The sequence below is a fragment of the Protopterus annectens genome, chromosome 3.part0, assembly GCF_019279795.1.
Source record: "Protopterus annectens isolate FY-2018-M chromosome 3.part0, PAN1.0, whole genome shotgun sequence".
In the NCBI taxonomy this organism is placed as follows: domain Eukaryota; kingdom Metazoa; phylum Chordata; order Ceratodontiformes; family Protopteridae; genus Protopterus; species Protopterus annectens.
This window is the reverse complement of record NC_056731.1, coordinates 1,952,929,932-1,952,950,165: the sequence shown is the minus strand read 5'-3', so window position 1 is coordinate 1,952,950,165 and position 20,234 is coordinate 1,952,929,932. Positions and strand designations below refer to the sequence as shown.

The 20,234-nt window shown below is 39.9% G+C and overlaps 1 protein-coding gene across 1 annotated transcript in view; it reads left to right on the top strand.

Moving 5' to 3' along the window:
• The window catches only part of KIF9 (kinesin family member 9), a 1,986,094-nt gene that overhangs the window by 1,597,148 nt on the left and 368,712 nt on the right, over positions 1–20,234 (top strand). The window lies entirely within an intron of this gene.

The window sequence follows — 20,234 nt, the reverse complement described above, 5'->3', positions numbered from 1 at the left end:
TTGGAGGTGAAAAGAGTGTCAGATAGAGTGATGTTTATGAAGCTGAAAATTGATGGTGTAATGATGAATGTTGTTAGTGCATATGCTCCACAAGTTGGGTGTGTGATGGATGAGAAAGAAAAATTTTGGAGTGAGTTGAATGAAGTGGTGATGACTGTACCCAAGGGTGAGAGACTGGCGATTGGAGCAGATTTCAATGGGCATGTTGGTGAAGGGAACAGAGGGGATGAGGAAGTGATGGGTAGGTATGGTGTTAAGCAAAGGAATGCAGAAGGTCAGATGGTAGTGGATTTTGCGAAAAGGATGGACATAGCTGTGTTGAATACGTATTTTAACAAGAGGGAGGAGCATAGGGTGACATACAAGAGTGGAGGAAGATGCACACAGGTGGATTATATCTTATGTAGAAGGGCCAGTATGAAGGAGATTGGAGACTGTAAAGTGGTGGCAGGGGAGAGTGTAGTTAGGCAGCATAGGATGGTGGTTTTTAGGATGATGTTGGTGATCAAGAAGAGGAGGAGGAGTGTGAGGGCAGCACCAAGGATCAAATGGTAGAAATTGAAAAATGCTAATTGTGAGGTGATATTCAGGAAAGAGTTAAGACAGGCACTGGGTAGCAGTGAAGAGTTACCGAATAGCTGGGTAACTACAGCAGAGCTAGTAAGAGAGATGGCTAGAAAGGTGCTTGGTGTGACATCTGAAAAGAGGAAGGAGGACAAGGAGACCTGGTGGTGGAATGAAGAAGTACAGGAGAGTATACAGAGAAAGAGGTTGGCGAAAAAGAAGTAGGATTGTCAGAGAGATGAAGAAAGTAGACAAGAGTATAAGGGGATAAGGCGTATGATGAGTTGTATAAAAGGTTGAACACTAAGGAGGGAGAAAAGGACCTGTACCGATTGGCTAGACAGAGGGACCGAGATAGTAAAGATGTGCAGCAGGTAAGGGTGATAAAGGATAATGAGGGAAACATACTCACAAGCGAGGAGAGTGTGTTGAGCAGATGGAAAGAGTACTTTGAGGGGCTAATGAATGAAGAGAATGAGAGGGAGAGAAGGTTGGATGATGTGCGGATAGTGAATCATGAAGTGTAGTGGATTAGCAAGGAGGAAGTAAGGATAGCTATGAAGAGGATGAAGAATGGAAAGGCTGTTGGCCAGATGACATACCTGTTGAAGCATGGAGGTGTGTAGGTGAAATGGCATTGGAGTTTTTAACTAGATTGTTTAATGAAATCTTGGAAAGTGAGAGGATGCCTGAGGAATGGAGAAAACGTGTTTTTGGTACCGATTTTTAAGAATAAGGGTGATGTGCAGAGCTGTAGTAACTACAGAGGGATTAGATTGATCAGTCACAGCATGAAGTTATGGGAAAGAGTAGTGGAAGCTAGGTTAAGAAGGGAGGTGATGATTAGTGATCAGCAGTATGGTTTCATACCAGGAAAGAGCACTACAGATGCAATGTTTGCTTTGAGAGTGTTGATGGAGAAGTACAGAGAATGTCAGAAAGAGTTGCATTGTGTCTTTGTGGATTTAGAGAAAGCATATGACAGGGTGCCTAGAGAGGAGTTGTGGTATTGTATGAGGAAGTCGGGAGTGTCAGAGAAGTATGTAAGAGTGGTACAGGATATGTACAAGGGTAGTGTGACAGCGGTGAGGTCTGCGGTGGGAGTGACGGATGTGTTTAAGGTGGAGGTGGGATTACATCAAGGTTCAGCTCTGAGCCCTTTCTTATTTGTAATGGTGATGGACAGGTTGACAGACAAGCTCAGAAAGGAGTCCCCGACTATGATGTTTGCAGATGACATTGTGATCTGTAGTGAGAGTAGGGAACAGGTGGAGGAGACCCTGGAAAGGTGGAGATATGTTCTAGAGAGAAGAGGATTGAAGGTCAACAGGACTAAGACAGAATATATGTGTGTGAATGAGAGGGAGGATAGAGGAATGGTGAGGATGCAGGGAGTAGAGGTGGCGAAGGTGGATGAGTTTAAATACTTGAGATCAACAGTTCAGAGTAATGGTGAGTGCGGAAGAGAGGTGAAAAAGAGAGCACAGGCAGGATGGAGTGGGTGGAGAAGAATGTCAGGAGTGAACAGACGAGTACCAGTAAGAGTGAAAGGGAAGGTCTTCAAGAGGGTAGTGAGACCAGCTATGTTATATGGGTTGGAGACAGTGGCATTGACAAAAAGGCAGGAGTCAGAGCTTGACGTGGCAGAGATGAAGATGTTACGATTTGCACTGGGTGTGACGGTGATGGACAGGATTAGGAATAAGTATATTAGAGGGTCAGCCCAGGTTGGAAGGTTTGGAGACAAAGCCAGAGAGGCAAGATTACGTTGGTTTGGACATGTGCTGAGGAGGGATGCAGAGTATATTGGGAAAAGGATGCTAAGGATGAAGCTGCCAGGTAGCAGGAAAAGAGGAAGGCCTAAGATAAGGTTTATGGATGTGGTGAGAGAGGACATGCAGGTGGTTGGTGTGACAGAGCAAGATGCAGAGGACAGGAAGAAATGGGAACAGTTGATCTGCTGTGGTGACCCCTGACAGGAGCAGCCGAAAGAAGAAGAATGTTCAAAATTAAACATTAAACCAGGGTTATATTTGGAGTTTCAAAATCACTCTAAATAGGAGATGTTAAGTTGTCAATCTCGCCTTCATTCTTGCTGGATGGGTTCGGAGCCGATCCTCGGCTCCGACTCGGCCAATACTAAAGCTCGAGAGCTAATTCCACCGGCTCAAGGCTCCCCTATATCCCACAATGCTAGGCGGTAACTACCCAGATCTCGTTTGCCGCTATAGCTGATGAGGTGCTTTTTCTACCGGCTCAGGCAGGTTAGTGAATTTTTTACCTTTGAGGTATTACTACTTACCCCCTTTCTTTTAGTTAGAAATATTTCTATAGTTAGTTCTAATTTTTAGTTTTATCGACCCTAATTTTCGATTCCCTACCCCTCTTATTGTTGTTCTAGGCCTTCGGCCCTTCCCTCACCCCAGTCCCTTTTAAAATTAGTGTTGTAGGGGCTTGTGTGTATGTGTTTTTGCTACATAACTTTAATTTTTTTCTGTATAGAGTGTCTGTTTTGTGTGTTTGTGTACAGCCTCTCTTACCTTAATGTCTAAGGATAAGGTCTCAGGCTTCAAGAAGTGTGACTCGTGCTGTCAGAAAATGTCTCTGACAGACGGTCACACTTCTTGTGTGTATTGCCTGGGACCTGTGCACCTGCAGGACTCATGTGCTGTCTGCCATGGTTTCAGCCCTCGAGTCCTGCAGGAACGCAAGAACAAGCTCATCTTGCGGGGCTTGTTAAAGCCTGAAGGCCCCCCGACTCAGTCTGGGTCGGGGAAGCCTTCAAAAACTTCAAAGCAGTCGAGGCCCGCTCTTGAGTCGACTGTTGAGAAGTTGAAGCAGGCTTCGACATCGGCTCCGGCCGGAGCCGATGTTCTTAAGCCTCATACCGTTACCTCGGCTCCGCTGGAGCCGAGGCTGATAAGTCTTCATCGGCTCCGATACCATTATCGGAGCCACTTTCCAGAAAGAGGTCCAGGTCCCCCTCCATCGGATCTGTGCACTCGGCACCACGATCCCCTCTCCTTTCGGAGCGGAGTCACAAAACCCATTCCTCACGGTCTTCCAGGTTGTCAGACCATGATTTGCAGAGGGTGGTGAGTAGACTTCTTAAGTCCGAGGCACGGGCCCAAATGCTCCATAGCCCGACTCACCAGTCAGTGGCTATTCCCGTTCCAGATTACATTCCTCCTTCGACTCCTTCGAGTTCGGAGCCAAGGCTTGTTGGAGCCATGACTGTCGGCACGTCGGATCCGATACCTTCCATTTCGGCTCCGTCGTCTGCCCCGATCTCCTCTTTGGAGGGATCTCGGCGCCGAGCTTCCCTCGTCGGCTCCGAGGGGGCGAGTGGCATCGGACCCTTGTCCGACCCCACTCTCCCTCTCGGAGCTTCGGCGCTGGTGAGTTCGGCTCCGACATCGGCTTCGGAGCCGTCTCTGTCGGTGCCGGGAGGGGTCCTTGTCTCTTCAGAGCGAGGGCCTCAGGCCTTGCCTGACAGAGGTGCCTTCGAGGTCATGCGGAGCGTGCTAGAACCAGGTTCTGCCCCACAGTCAGCTCCTTCAGCCCCTCCATCTACAGTGCCTGCGGTGATTTCTACTCACCCCCTTGTCTCACACCGCAGAGAACCAACTCCTCAAGATTCCCCATTGGGAATTTCCTCCTCTTCCGAGGTCTCTCCTGACCCTGCAGGAGATCCCCCTAGGAAGAGGCAGTGCAAGAGGAAACACATTGACTCCCCTGAGTCTATCACCTCTGACACTGACTTAGAGGAATCTGAAGGGTCCCCTTGATCCCCCTCTGAGGATGTCTCCTTTGCGGACATCCTTGAAATCCTCAAACAGAGGGGGAATTGGCCAGCCCTTAATCCTTCGGAGGATGAGTCAGTGTATCTTGAGGCGTTTGGTTCTCACCCTTCTACCTCCTGGGTGTCCCCTCCCTTTGACCCCCTTATGGAAGTGGTGGTAAGGAAGGCTTGGACGGCTCCTGACTCAGTGGAACCCACCCCGAGGAGACCATCCAAATTTATTACTGCCCCCAAAGACAAACAGTTTTTATCCAAAGGTGTCCCTGTTGATGTCATGGTGGTGGCTGTGGCCACAAAGAAGGAGTTAGCTGATCCTTCGGTTCCTGTCCATCCTCCTAATAAAGAATCTAGGACCATGGACAGGTACGGCAAGCGGATGTTCTCGTCAGCAACCTTTTCAATGCGGTCGCTGAACTACTTATGCCACTTCACCCGTCTCCAAAGAGATTTACTCAAGGATATGGGTGAACTGATGAAGGATCCTACAGCTGAGGGGTTCAAAGACACAATGAACTCCCAGTTGGCAACCCTAAATTCTATTGTTAACTCCTCCATGCGGCTGGTCTCATACGCAGCAGATGGAGCGAGTAGAGCCGCAGGCACAGGGGTTGCCTTACGAAGGCACGCCTGGATGCGGCTATGCAACTTTGCGGACCCTTTCAAGGCGTCCTTCACCAATTCCCCCTTTGATGGATCATCATTGTTTGGTCCACAGGTGAAGGATACATTGACCAGGTGCGAGGTGGAAGGTAAGACTCTCTCTGCCATAGGAGTCCGTTTTTCTACCCCTTCTAGACCCTATCCCAAAGGTCAAAGGGGAGGAAAGATGTGGTTCCGAAAACAATCCCAGGGAGTCTCATCTGACTCACTAGGCCGATTCCCCTCTAGAGGCAGAGGGGGGAATAATAATAGACGCCGCCCCAGAGGCAGAGGAGGTCTGCAAAACCAGGGTAGCAGAGACATGTTCTCTGAAAAACCCTTTCAGCAGCCCTGAGGGGCTGCCCGGCTGTCCGCCTTCGGAGGCAGTCGGGGGAAGATTATCACTGTACCCAAAAGACTGGCTTTCCCTAGCTCAAGACAAATGGGTACAGTCGATCATATCCGAGGGTTACAAAATTCCCTTTATTCATATTCCAACCCAACCAAAAAGATCCCTTCCAGACGTTCCACCCGATCTAAGGGAAAAAGCAGCATTAGAAGTTTCAAAGCTGCTATCAAAAAGAGTCATCCAATCAGTCCCGGCAGACCAGCAAGGATCCGGAATCTACTCCAAATTCTTTTTTAGTACCAAAAAAAACAGGGGACTGGAGACCCATACTGGATTTCAGCTACTTAAACAAGTTTGTCAAGAAAACAAAATTCCGGATGGTCACGCTACAGTCCATTCTACCCTTCTTGGGTCAGGACAATTGGATGTGCTCGATAGATCTTCAGGATGCGTACTACCACATCAAAATAAACCGATGCTCCAGGAGATATCTCCGCTTCAGGCTGGGAGCCAGTCACTACCAATTCAGGGCCCTGCCCTTTGGTCTCACTACAGCCCCCCGGGTGTTCACCAAATGCATGGCAGTGGTCACGGCTCACTTGAGACGCCAGGGATTCCATGTGTTTCCATATCTGGACGATTGGCTCCTTACTGCCACCACCAGACATCAGCTTCTCCTATCCAGGGATTTCACCATTCAAACCTGTCAAGCTCTAGGCATTTCAATAAATTTCGAAAAATCTGCCTTGTCGCCTTGTCAGTCTATTACTTTTATAGGCGCCACATTGGATACACAGACCCTTTCAGCCAGACTCACAGAGCAGAGGGTGTTAGACATCCGGAACCAAGTATCCCTTCTCTTACAATTTGTCAAAGTCAAAGCCAGACTGGTATTGAAGGTACTAGGACTCATGGCAGCAGCTATTCCCCTTCTCCCCTTAGCTCGCCTTTACATGAGGATCCTCCAATGGATGCTCTTTACCCAGTGGTCCTTTCAACGACTCCCGATGTCCCATACCATACTGATAACTCAAGTATGCAAGAATCAACTGTCTTGGTGGGTCACGTCACCTCAACTTCTCCAAGGAAGACCCTTCACTCCCCCCCCCAGTTGCCACGTTGACAATAGATGCCTCCCTGATCAGGTGGGGGGGGCATTATCAGGGCAGGACAGTCCAGGGCACATGGCAACCCTTCGAGTGCCACTTGCACATAAATGTCTTAGAGATGAGAGCAGTGCTTTTAGCGTTGCAAGCCTTTCACGACTCTCTTCCCAAAGGGACTATTGCAATTCAAACGGACAACATGTCCGTGGTGTGGTACATCAACAAACAAGGCGGAACCAGATCATACCCTTTATGTCGAGAAGCACTCAGACTTTGGCAATGGGCGATCTCTTCTCAGCGTTTTCTGATAGCAATGCATATTCCTGGGAAATCCAACGTCATTGCAGACAAGTTGAGCAGAGCAATTCTCATGCCACACGAGTGGTCTCTAAAGAAATCAGTTTTAGAAGAAGTATTCCTAAGATGGGGCCAACCTTGCTGCAATCTTTTTGCTACTCCCCAAAACAGCAAGTGTCAAGACTTCTTCACTCTCTTCCCGTTACCAGGCCATCCCACCAGAGACGCTCTAGTCCACGATTGGCCCGGGGACTTCTGTATGCCTTTCCCCTTTCCACTGATACCTCAACTAATTCAGAAAGCCATCGCCTTGAGAGTGACAATGATCCTCATTGCCCCTTACTGGTCTCAACAGATATGGTTCCCCTTTCTTCATCGTTACCTTTTGGAGCAGCCTTGGCATCTGGACCCAGTACCAGATCTGATTACCCATAAATCGGGTCAGCTGCACCAATCTCTGTCTTCTCTAAACCTCACAGTGTGGTTTCTCCAATTCCAACCTTAGCCAGGCTTCCCTCAATATCTCGCTCGGTCCGAGATATCTTGATAGCCTCTCATAAATCCTCTACCCGGAAGATTTATACTAGCAAATGGAAACGTTTTTCCCTTTGGGCATCATCAAAAAACATAGATCCCTTTACTGCACCTATCCAGTCTATTTTAGACTTTCTAGCAGAACTCTTTCATTTAGGATCTTCTGCATCAACCATTAGAGTTCAATTGGCTGCCATATCAAATTTTCATGTTGGTGTCTCAGAATCCAGCATCATGGCTCACAAACTCTGTAAAGCCTTCTTAAGAGGTGTATTTCTTCTCAAACCTCCAATCAAAGACCCTCCGCCTCAGTGGGATTTGAACTTGGTTCTGGCATCTCTAATTCTTCCCCCCTTCGAACCAGCGGCTTCATGTTCTCTGAAATTGCTTTCTTGGAAGACACTTTTTCTGGTAGCTATAACTTCAGCGAAAAGAGTATCTGAACTCCATGCTCTTTGCAGTCGTCCTCCTTACTTAGTTTTTCACAAAGACAGGGTATCCCTCCGGACTAATCCATCCTTTTTACCTAAAATTTCTTCTCAAATTAACCTAAACCAAATTATTGATCTCCCCGTTTTTTTCCCCAACTATTCAAATAGGTCAGAGCAAAAGCTGCATTTTTTGGATGTTCATCGCCAACTGAGATATTACTTAGACAGGACTAAACAACTCAGGAAATCTGATCAATTGTTTCTGTCATATGCAGAAGGTAGATTGGGCCTTCCAGTCACTAAAGTATCTCTTTCTAGATGGCTCACGTCTACAATTACTTTCATCTATGAGATCAGACATCAAAACTACCCTCAAGACCTAGAGCTCATTCAACTAGGGCATTAGCTACATCCATAGCCTTTCAGGACAGGTTGCCAATAGATTCAATTTGTGCAGCAGCCACCTGGGCTTCTCCTCATACATTCATTTCACATTACAAATTGGACATGGTTTCCAGAAGCCGTGCCAATTTTGGTTCCACTGTTCTCAAGAGTCTGTTCCGATAGGCCACCCGGGATAAGGTGCTAGGGACGCAGTCCCATCCAGCAAGAATGAAGGCGAGATTGACAACTTAACATTAAGAAGTTATGTACCTACCATAACGTTCCATGTTAGTTGTCTTCTTCTCGCCTTCTTTCTGCCCTCCCTCCTTCCCCCAAGCCTGGACAGACCGACTGGAATTCTTTTGTGTTTCTTCTTCTGAAATTTGTTACTCCTACTTTTCTCCCACCTCTTCTATCTTTACTGATGTCTGCCTTTTCTTACGCAGACTGTTTGAGGTGGGTTACCCTACTCCATTCTTTGGAGACTAGGATTGCTTGGTATAGCTATCAAACGAGATCTGAGTAGTTACCGCCTAGCATTGTGGGATATAGGGGAGCCTCGAGCCGGTGGAATTAGCTCTCAAGCTTTAGTATTGGCCGAGTCGGAGCCGAGGATCGGCTCCGAACCCATCCAGCAAGAAAGAAGGCGAGAAGAAGACAACTAACATGGAACGTTATGGTAGGTACATAACTTATTATTATTTCTCAATAGTCTTGTACTTTTATGTTTGCTGTAGAATATATTGTTTGTGACATATTTGGATTTCTTTGAGGCGCATGGTCTGAAAAATGTATTTTGTCAGAAATCTTTTGGGGAGCAGCCAGCATTTCTGTTAATATCTTCAACCATTAAAGGCTGTAATTAGTGCATAGGGTACAAATAGTTAAAAATTAAAGTGCAAGCCAGGTATCCGAGTTTCAGATTTTTGCATCTGATGACAGCATTTGCTGGGCAGCAACAACACTGCTAGACAATTTTCAAAATGGCAAAGCATTCATTAAAGGAAAGGGAAAACATATGTTTGGACTACTGCAACACTTTATGAGCACTTCATTCATCTGTACATTGTAGTTGCAAGGAGGAAGCTGTACAGTGCCTGATTTATATCATTAAAACAAATGTATAAGATTTACAAGAGTATTGTAACAAAGTGCAATAACAAAATGCAGAATTGCAAGTAACAGAGAGAGAGAGAGAGAGAGAGAGACAAGATATGGAAGTTAACTTGTAGAAGTATAGAAATTATCAGCAATGAAAATAGATACCCATGTATTCAGAAAAGCTTAGTACAATGTATAAGCCTTAACTTGGAAGGTTTTCACATTGAATTAAGCCATTCAAATTCAGAGACCACACTACCACCAAGATTTTCCTTCATGCGGGCCTCAACATGGACAGGAGTCTTGCAAGTGAAAATGCATGCTAAAGTGACAGTCTTGAGGAGTAGCTAATGCTAATTAGCCATGTGCTCTCCCACAGAAATGTCTGCAGCTCCTGATTTGCTCAACTGCTTGGCCAAGTAAAATTTTACTCAACAAGGAAAAAGTGACCTCCGTAAAACTTACAGAGGTCACTCATTCACTCCAATGGGAAAGCTCATGGGGCAGATAAGTTTGTGTGTCTGTCTGTCTGTCTGTCTGCCTGTCTGTCTGTAGAGACATGAGTGAAGTGACAGGAATGTATCCACGCATGTGTGTGTGTGTGTGTGTGTGTGTGTGTGTGTGTGTGTGTGTGTGTGTGTGTGTGTGTGTGTGTGTGTGTGTGTTTGTGTGTGTGTGTCTGTGTGTCTGCCTAAGTGGTCATACAAGGTGAGGTTAGGTAGGGAATTGTGAGTCTGGTTGTATGTGTGTCTCTATGTTGTGTTGGATTGTGCATACATGAAGTGAATGGAGGAGTGTTTCCATGAGTTTGAGCAAGTGTGGAGGGAGGTTGTTCGTGGATGAGTGGCTGTGGGTGTCTTAGTTTGTGTGTTCCTGTCTGTCTCTGTCTGTCTGAATATGTATGAGAATGTGTGTGTGTGTGTGTGTGTGTGTGTGTGTGTGTGTGTGTGTGTGTGTGTGTGTGTGTGTGTGTGTGTGTGTAGCAGTGTGTCTTTGGCAATGCGATGAATTAGCCACTAAGGAGAACACTAGCATGGTCAGGTCTAACAGCACAGAGTTCAATCCAGAGTCATAGTAATGAGCTTATAATGACATCCTATTTGTTGGGGAATATTCCTATTTCTGAATCACATTTTCTCACTTTCACACTATTTGACCAACCCTCATTTGGCAATTAATATGAGTGGTGAGGATTTTACTGAAATCTTGCCATAGTGCAATGGCAAACAGATAATTTGTGATGTTGATGATCAAAATATGGTAAGGCTTTCGTCGGTGTCAGGGGAACAGTAAGTAGCACACTTGCTTTTGGTATAGAACACTGTAGGTTCTATTCCCACACCAGGTAGATTGGCTACTTACTCTACATTGCAGTATAAGCGGGTGCTGCACTCCTGAGTATGTTGTCCTTCAGATGAGATGTTCTGCTTGAATTGGTGGTAGCTCAGGTAGGTGTAAAAGATACTATAGCACTTATCAAAAATAGTAGGGGGTCCTTTATTTAACACAATATAAAAAAATGTATTTTAATATTTACATATTTACAACATGTATGTATTTACAAGCAAATATTTACACATTTTTATTTTTTATCATTTTCTTACAACATCTTTTTTTGTTATTTTTCCATAACTGATCCCCACTCCTTCCATAACCATAATCTTATTTTTGCAATATATCTACCAAAATCCATTTTTCATTAAACAAAATTTTATTCAGTCTTTCATTCCAAATAACCCATATTACATAAAATAAATCTTATCTCCCCTTCTCGCATATTCTTTCTTCTTATTCCTATAATATCTATACATAATCATATATATATATATATATATATATATATATATATATATATATATATATATATATATATATATATATATATATATATATATATATATTGTTTATGTCAATAATTTTCTCAAAAAAATTTCTTCATACAGCCTTTTCCAGAGTTCTACCACTCTTTAACATTTCAAAAAAAACAAGCATAACTGTGTTGTCTCTTCCTCCTCAAAAAATAAACAGATTCTTACAACTTTCTTTTTCTATGACATATTACTCTTTACTGGTAACTTATTTATTACCAGTCTCCACTGGAAATCATGACACTCTATTATCTTTATACATTACATTTTTCTTACTTTAATGGCTTTAATCATATTTTCTGGTAAATCTTTCAATGGATTTACATAATGATATTGTTTTGTCAGTTTATTATACCACATCCTTTTATCTTTATATCACCAATTTTTATTTTCCATGTTAGTATTTTTCTTGATAGTTTTTACTTTTTTCATTTGCATATTCTTTTTCTCTTTCTTATTGTCATCATCTCCCAGAAATGTTGTACTTTTATTAAATATTCTCTTTATGTACCTGCCTTAATATTATATGCACATTTTAAAAAGCAGAATAAACAACTGGCTTTAGTAATCCCAATCCCCCATCATCATCACTCATATACATCACACCTCTTTTCACTGAGTTTAATCTTAAACCCCATATGAAAGAAAACACCAACTACACAATTTCCTTTGCATATTTTACTAGGATCTTAGAATTGTTTGAAATATATGGTATTTTTACCATTAATACCAAATTTACCAAATAAACATTTTTCCTGAATGGTAATCTAGACACCCTCCACAGAAGACATATTTTTTTTCATTTCTTTTATGAAACTCACCCATTGCATCATAACTATACCATTTTTCCCAAATTTATTACTAGTAAAGACACTTCAGTCATTGAAAAATACGCACTTTCAGTTTTCACCACATCACCCAAACCCTTGCTTTTATCATTACTCAAAGTCATTCCCATTTCCTTTAAGTATCCATTCAGACAAACTAACACTTCCATCATCCATAGCTATATCATTTGCATATGTCAAAACTACTGATATCACCACCTCCTTTTGCATCACATATCTGACATCATTCATTTTATAAGCTGCTTCACTCATTATCACATTCATCACCAAACAATATTCCACTCATGGGACACCCTTGTCTTATACCACACTTCATGCATATTTCTTTACTCAGCCACCCATTCACTAACGCGGTCACTCTCTTATTCTGATATGCTGATATGCACACTGTCCTATTTTTATTACCTATACCATTCTTCTCCATAACATCCCACAGAGCATCACGTCCTACTGTATCTCATGTTTTGCTAATATTACCTACCATAAGTTTCACATCCTCCCTTTTGCTTATAACATCATCCACAATTTCTCCCACAACCAGAAACAGTTCTTGATATCCCCTTCCTTTGTATGCCATATATACTTTCTTCAGTAATATCTCTCATCTTTCCTTCCAGTCTCCTTTGTATCATTCCATTAAAAATATGATTTCTGTTATTTAGTGTCCATCTTTCTTCCATACAAATTTTAATATCCTACTCCATAACTCTTTATAAACCAACCCTTCCTTCAACCATTCATTCAGGACATTTACAAAATACTCTGTTTGCCAGTCCATTAATTTCTTATATATTCCACACCTTATACCATCTGGGCCTGATACTGAATCAGCATTTACTTTCCTAAAAAAACAAGTAATCTCCGTGGTATCCCCGAAGTCTCAAAATAACCCACTAAAGTGTAGTGGGTCTAAAAACAAAACAGTGTAAGAAACTTCTCTGTGTGAAAGATTTTCAGTCCATATATTTCAAGTTAATCACTGTATATTAATCAGATCAGACAATAGTAGTAGAAGTAGCGAACGTAAACTCGTCAAGTCAAAAAGTAATAATAGAAAATATATAATTCTACAGTATTACTAAGTATTTGAAAGTAATCCAAGCAAGGCAGGCAGTCTTTTTCCAGTCGAAAATCCTTTATTAAGTACACAGACAAGCGATCCAAGTAAAACAAAAATATAGTAATAGTTTCCTCACAAGCTTTCTAAATATATATATACTTTTTATCAGGCATGGGAGTGGTTTACTGTGCTGTAAAACAAAGTGTTATTGGTACACATGTTAAATTCACATCCCTTCCCCCATCAGTGTGACATTCGAGCTGGTCCTGCCCTACCTAGTAGCTGTCATAATAATATATAGCCCTAATGTACTTTAATGGTACATCTTATTTAACCAAATTATTAAGTCTGCGATTTTATACAAGGCAATATACTACATGGCTGGAAATATATCAACCTTAGTTCATTTTGCGATCAAAAATTATATATAAATATATACATATACATTTTGCATGTAAAAATGAGTTTCTATTTTCATAACCTATTGTTAACAAAGATCGCTTTCATCCTTCTAGACTTCTTCAGGTCTGTGTACAAGAACCCTAAAAACCTCTCCATTAAACCTGCTCTAAAACTTCTATCCAATAACCCTAAAATAACCCTAAATTGAGTTAAACAGTTTTTGAGAGTTTTTTATTGGACTTCTAGGGAGGATGTTACTGATGGCCACCATTAATTTTGGCTATTTTGGGCCATTTTTGGCTAATTTATACATCTGTTACACTGTTACAGAGTAGATGAGGTACATTCAATTAAAATAATAGATACCATACAGATATACGTACAAATATAGAATATACTGAGTATACATACATATACATATACATAGGTTGATTTATGTATTTCTGATGACATCTGGAGCACTTTGTATGTATTTAATTTATTTTGTTATTTATTCTATAACATTTAAGACAATATATGCACTATAGTTAAATGTTTTTTATTGTTATATATTTTAAACATATTAAATATTTTTAAATATTTTTAGACAAGGTTTTTTAACATTTGGTATTAAGAAAATGCCTGTAGTTTGCACAAAGTTATACATTTTTGATTCAGCGTTGTATATTGATTTGATATATTAGTAACTAAGTTGTTATTCAATTAATTAATTAGCTGGTACTGTATTTAAGGCTTGTTAACAGTGGTTACAATGGATTCTGATGAAGTCTTGTTGAGATAGATGAAAGCGCGCTCAATCCCAATCGTGTTTGTTATGCTGTTTTTGGTGTTTATTAAACCTACAGTTTTTTAGTACAACGAGTGGGTCACATACTTTTGTGGTACAACATTTACGGTTTTACTGGTGTTCGAGGAGGTATTGGAGGATACCCTTCATGGTAAAAGCAAGCGGAGGTGTTTTTGTTTCAGTTCAAAACAAAAATATAGTAATAGTTTCCTCACAAGCTTTCTAAATATATATATACTTTTTATCAGGCACGGGAGTGGTTTACTGTGCTGTAAAACAAAGTGTTATTGGTACACATGTTAAATTCACATCCCTTCCCCCATCAGTGTGACATTCGAGCTGGTCCTGCCCTACCTAGTAGCTGTCATAATAATATATAGCCCTAATGTACTTTAATGGTACATCTTATTTAACCAAATTATTAAGTCTGATTTTATACAAGGCAATATACTACATGGCTGGAAATATATCAACCTTAGTTCATTTTGTGATCAAAAATTATATATAAATATATACATATACATTTTGCATGTAAAAATCAGTTTCTATTTTCATAACCTATTGTTAACAAAGATCACTTTCATCCTTCTAGACTTCTTCAGGTCTGTGTACAAGAACCCTAAAAACCTATATAATTGTATAATTAGTTAGTATTGTTATTACCATCATTTTGAATAAAGTGGAAAAAAGAGAACCAGAAAAAAGTAAAAAAATATATGTATGATGATGGAAACAAAATATACACTTAAATGTCAAATGATTTAAAATGGTATTTAAAACCAATCTGTAGAAAAAATAAAATAAAATACACTTAGTCATGTAAACAATGTGGCAATTTTCTAAGTTCCAGTGCACTTTTAATTGAATAGTAGTAGTTTAGTCCAGGTTTTCTAAAAGAGTTCAGCTTTAATTGCCACATGAGTTCCTGTTTCTCTAGAATATTCGGGATGTCTCCTTCAAGATCACCCATGTCTATGCGATCCAGGATCTGGAACTTAAAACCTGTGTGTCTTTTATGAAGAGAAAGGTGTTTGGCTAGTGCATTATTTTTACATCCAGAGCGGATTTCTGACAGATGACATGAAATCCTTCGCTTGAGTTTATTTACAGTCTTGCCCACATAGAATGCATCACATTCATTGCACTGTGCCCTGTAAATTACTTTTTTAGTGTTACAGTCACCCCCTGCACTGGTTTTCCCACAGAGAATAACAAATGCAAAAATAGCTGCATCCTGACATACACTTTGGATTATCACAGTATCAAAAATATTATTGAAGAAAACTGGGACATTGTCACAGGAAACCCTTTTCTGATTAACATCTTAGGTGAATCCCCATCATTTGTTTATAGGAAGGCCAGGAATATTAGAAGTTTTGTTGAATTTAAACCTAGACCATGTGAGAAAAGCACTAAAAGATATGAAACTAATTGTACATTTTGTATATTTATACAGCAAGGTGATAGTTTTTATTGCCCTTATTTAATGAAGATCATTAAAACCAGTGCAGGGGGTGACTGTAACACTAAAAAAGTAATTTACAGGGCACAGTGCAATGAATGTGATGCATTCTATGTGGGTAAGACTGTAAATAAACTCAAGCAAAGGATTTCATGTCATCTGTCAGAAATCCGCTCTGGATGTGAAAATAATTCACTAGCCAAACACCTTTCTCTTCATAAAAGACACACAGGTTTTAAGTTCCAGATCCTGGATCGCATAGACATGTGTGATCTTGAAGGAGACATCCCGAATATTCTGGAGAAACAGGAACTCATGTGGCAATTAAAGCTGAACTCTTTTAGAAAACCTGGACTAAACTACTACTGTTCAATTAAAAGTGCACTGGAACTTAGAAAATTGCCACATTGTTTACATGACTAAGTGTATTTTATTTTATTTTTTCTACAAATTGGTTTTAAATACCATTTTAAATCATTTGTCATTTAAGTGTATATTTTGTTTCCATCATCATACATATATTTTTTTACTTTTTTCTGGTTCTCTTTTTCCACTTTATTCAAAATGATGGTAATAACAATACTAACTAATTATACAATTATATAGGTTTTTAGGGTTCTTGTACACAGACCTGAAGAAGTCTAGAAGGATGAAAGCGATCTTTGTTAACAATAGGTTATGAAAATAGAAACTGATTTTTACATGCAAAATGTATATGTATATATTTATATATAATTTTTGATCGCAAAATGAACTAAGGTTGATATATTTCCAGCCATGTAGTATATTGCCTTGTATAAAATCGCAGACTTAATAATTTGGTTAAATAAGATGTACCATTAAAGTACATTAGGGCTATATATTATTATGACAGCTACTAGGTAGGGCAGAACCAGCTCGAATGTCACACTGATGGGGGAAGGGATGTGAATTTAACATGTGTACCAATAACACTTTGTTTTACAGCACAGTAAACCACTCCCATTCCTGATAAAAAGTATATATATATTTAGAAAGCTTGTGAGGAAACTATTACTATATTTTTGTTTTACTTGGATCGCTTGTCTGTGTACTTAATAAAGGATTTTCAACTGGAAAAAGACTGCCTGCCTTGCTTGGATTACTTTCGAATACTTAGTAATACTGTAGAATTATATATTTTCTATTATTACTTTTTGACTTGACGAGTTTACGTTCGCTACTTCTACTACTATTGTCTGATCTGATTAATATACAGTGATTAACTAGAAATATATGGACTGAAAATCTTCCACACAGAGACGTTTCTTACACTGTTTTGTTTCATTTACTTTCCTAAATACTTCATCAATTTCACTAATAGTCATTTCATTTTCAAATTCATTCTTAACTTATTCTGGAAATGTCTTTACTTTCCATTATGTCTTATTTTCCATCATTATACTCTCATAACACATTTTCCACAGGCTGTACTACAATACTCATAAATTGCTCTTGAGTTCTTTTCCCTTCTTTTTTGCATTTTTATTTCTCTCATTGCACTAATGTCCTTCGTTATTATTTTAAACAAATATGCAGATACCTCCTCCCTTCTCCTTTGTAGATAATATAGCTACCTACACAGTAATTCCCTATTTTTTCTCTATTTCTTGTATTATATTTCCTTTTCCATACCATAATACTCTCTTTAATTATTTTCTAAATTCTCTAATACATTTCTATAAATTTCCTATACTTCACTTTCTCTTCCTTTCTTACATCTTTCTGCCAATTAAAAAAAAACATTTTTTACTTCTTTTTAAGTTCAATCCACCACACAATTGTTCAGTGTTATATAATCATTCTGTAACTACACTGCAATACTTCCCACTTTCCTATTTTAATATACTTCCATTCTTTGTTCGGCTCCATCCATATTGCTAAATGGTCTGAAAAAACATCACACCTGTTTTATCATCTGCTACTCCTAGTCCTTCCAGTAATACAAAATAATCAGTTCCTGATTCAAGTGCACCTCTTCTATAAGTCCATTGAGTTTTGTTCCACACAGACAATTTACCACATTTTATCATTTCCTGTATTTTTACACTTCTTATGTTTTCCCCATAAATTACAATTAAAGTCCCCTGAAATTATAACTTTCATGTTGACCACTAAATAGTCATAATATTTGATGAAACAGATTCTCTCTTTCCTTGCTAGTTATGTATAGGTATGATTCTATGAACATGTTTTCTCTACCTCACATCCACATTAATTAACCTTCCAATCCTTACCAGTGTTACATCTACTATTTTTACTGCTTTTTATACAACACAGCCACTCTTAAACAGCTTTCACTTCCTAAGGCTGATATTATATATCCACCCCACACTTTTTCTGTTTGCAGTCTTTCTTCATTTGTCAGGAATCTTACTTCCGATAACAGAATAACATCCACATCATATTTAGCACACCATTTCAACATCCCTGTCCTTTTTACATTGCTAAAAATATTGTTCACATTTACTGAATATATTCTAAAATTATTGCTTTTCCTTCTTTTTAAGTTTAGGGTAAATGTTTAAAATTTTTGTTTTTATATTTTTACTCTTTCTCCTACTGGATATTTTTCCTGTGTTTATGTACAAACAATCCTTGATCCTCAGGATCAGATTTTTCATTGGCTAGAAGTTCTAAAAAATGTTAGTGTTAATCCCTTTTCATGACCTCTGTTTCTATATGCAGTCTCTCTCCTTTTTACCCTCCATATTTTTTATTTTTCTTCTACAATTTCTTCCTCTCCTACTTTATCATCTTCCTCTTGTTGTCCTTCTTCCTGTATATGTATGTTTTTATCCCTTTCCTCTTCTTTTTTATTATTTACTGTTTGCTCTTGACAATCCATCCAAAAATGTTCCTTTTTTACACAACCTACATGCAGCCACACATATTCTTGCTGCATGTCCTTTCTCCCTGCATTGGTTATAGTTTATCTTGTCACAACCATAAATTATATGAGAAAAGTCGCCACAAAAGAAACATGATATTATGCGTATAGGAGTTGCTGAGCATGTGACTTTATATGTGAAGAAAAAACTTTTGTACATCCTAATAATGGGTATAAGTTTGAACCCAAGTTTTATGCTGACTGTACTTTTGTGCATTTAGTCTGCCTGGCCCGATGTAGAAGCTGTTCATGCTTCTATATAGGGAAGACTGAACGCCCTTTTAAAGAGCGTATAATGGAGCATTCGGGTTATATACGTAGGCACGACCCCACTAGCACCTTGTGTAAGCATGTTTGTGATAAACCTGGGCATACTTTCACTTTTATGGTTTTGCAATTGTTAGGTTTTGATAGGCGGAGTGGAGATATGAGGAATAAATTAGAAATGGCAGAGTTCAAATGAATTATTAGGCTCACTGCACATAGAGCACCAGGGCTGAATGGATGTGTACCTTTAAAGCCTGTTTTAAAGGCACACCCTCTGAAGCACTAATTATGTTCTTTAATTGCTTTTTTAATTGATTCTGCTATTTGAATGCGTGCTGTTTGGTTTTTATTTTATTGGTCTGATGAAGTGCAGTGTATCTGCGCTGTCCAGTATACGTTTTAACTGCAGCATTCTGTGATGCCACATCACCTGGTTCTGTCTTCACATCACCATCCTCAGCACTTCTGACAAAGTTATCTGGCATCTCACCCTTTGAAACAATAGGACTGTCACCTGGATTATCCTGCTTGATTATTTTCAACAGAACATCATCTCCAACCCCTCCTGACATCAGTTCTGTTATCTGCACCACTCCAACAGATTCACTTACCTCATTCTTCATTGAGACAGCTAAACATTGCTCATTTGTATCGTCTATCACATACAAATCATTATCTGTATTCTGATATTCCATATTGAACAGTTTTTTCCTCCAAATTCACTTTTTCCAGCTCCAAACTCTGCATAGCTTTTATGTCGTTGCCCATGCTGCTGTTTCCCTTAAGCTTCCTCCTTGCTGCTGTAGGAGCCCCCCAGCACCATCTTACAGCTCCAAACAATAGGTGAAGTTCCCTAATCCCCTGGCCAAATTTGCCATAGTAGTATAAATACCACCTCAAGCCTCCAAAGAAAAGAGGTTACTAGCCTAGGGGACTAACCCAGTCAAAAAACAAGATAGAAAGATAAATATAAAATAAAGAGTAGGGTCAGAAAGACTCAGATATTCTCTGTCTTACCCTTTCATTGCAGGGTGATGAAACATTTATTGTTTCCGCCTTGTCCTCTTTTAAGGATTTGTTGACTGGCTGACAAAGTTAATATGAAAATATGGATGATGAGGCAGGTGCAGTACTGTGCATAACAAATAGCTAATATTTACTTCCCACTGCATTGCCAACCTGGGAAGCGTAACTATTTACTTCCAAGGATGATGACTCATAAGCCCTTCTTGTTCCTCAGGCAAAAGAAGCTAGAAGACATCTCTGAAAATTTACATTTGAAGGTCCATCTGACAAATACTTATATCCCAGACTACCCAAAATTGACCAATCAAGAGATCGAGTATGGTGGCACAACAGGAAAGCCTGAGGGTGTGCAGTATAACTGACTTGCAGTGGGGCAGGCATACATTTAACTCAATGCAT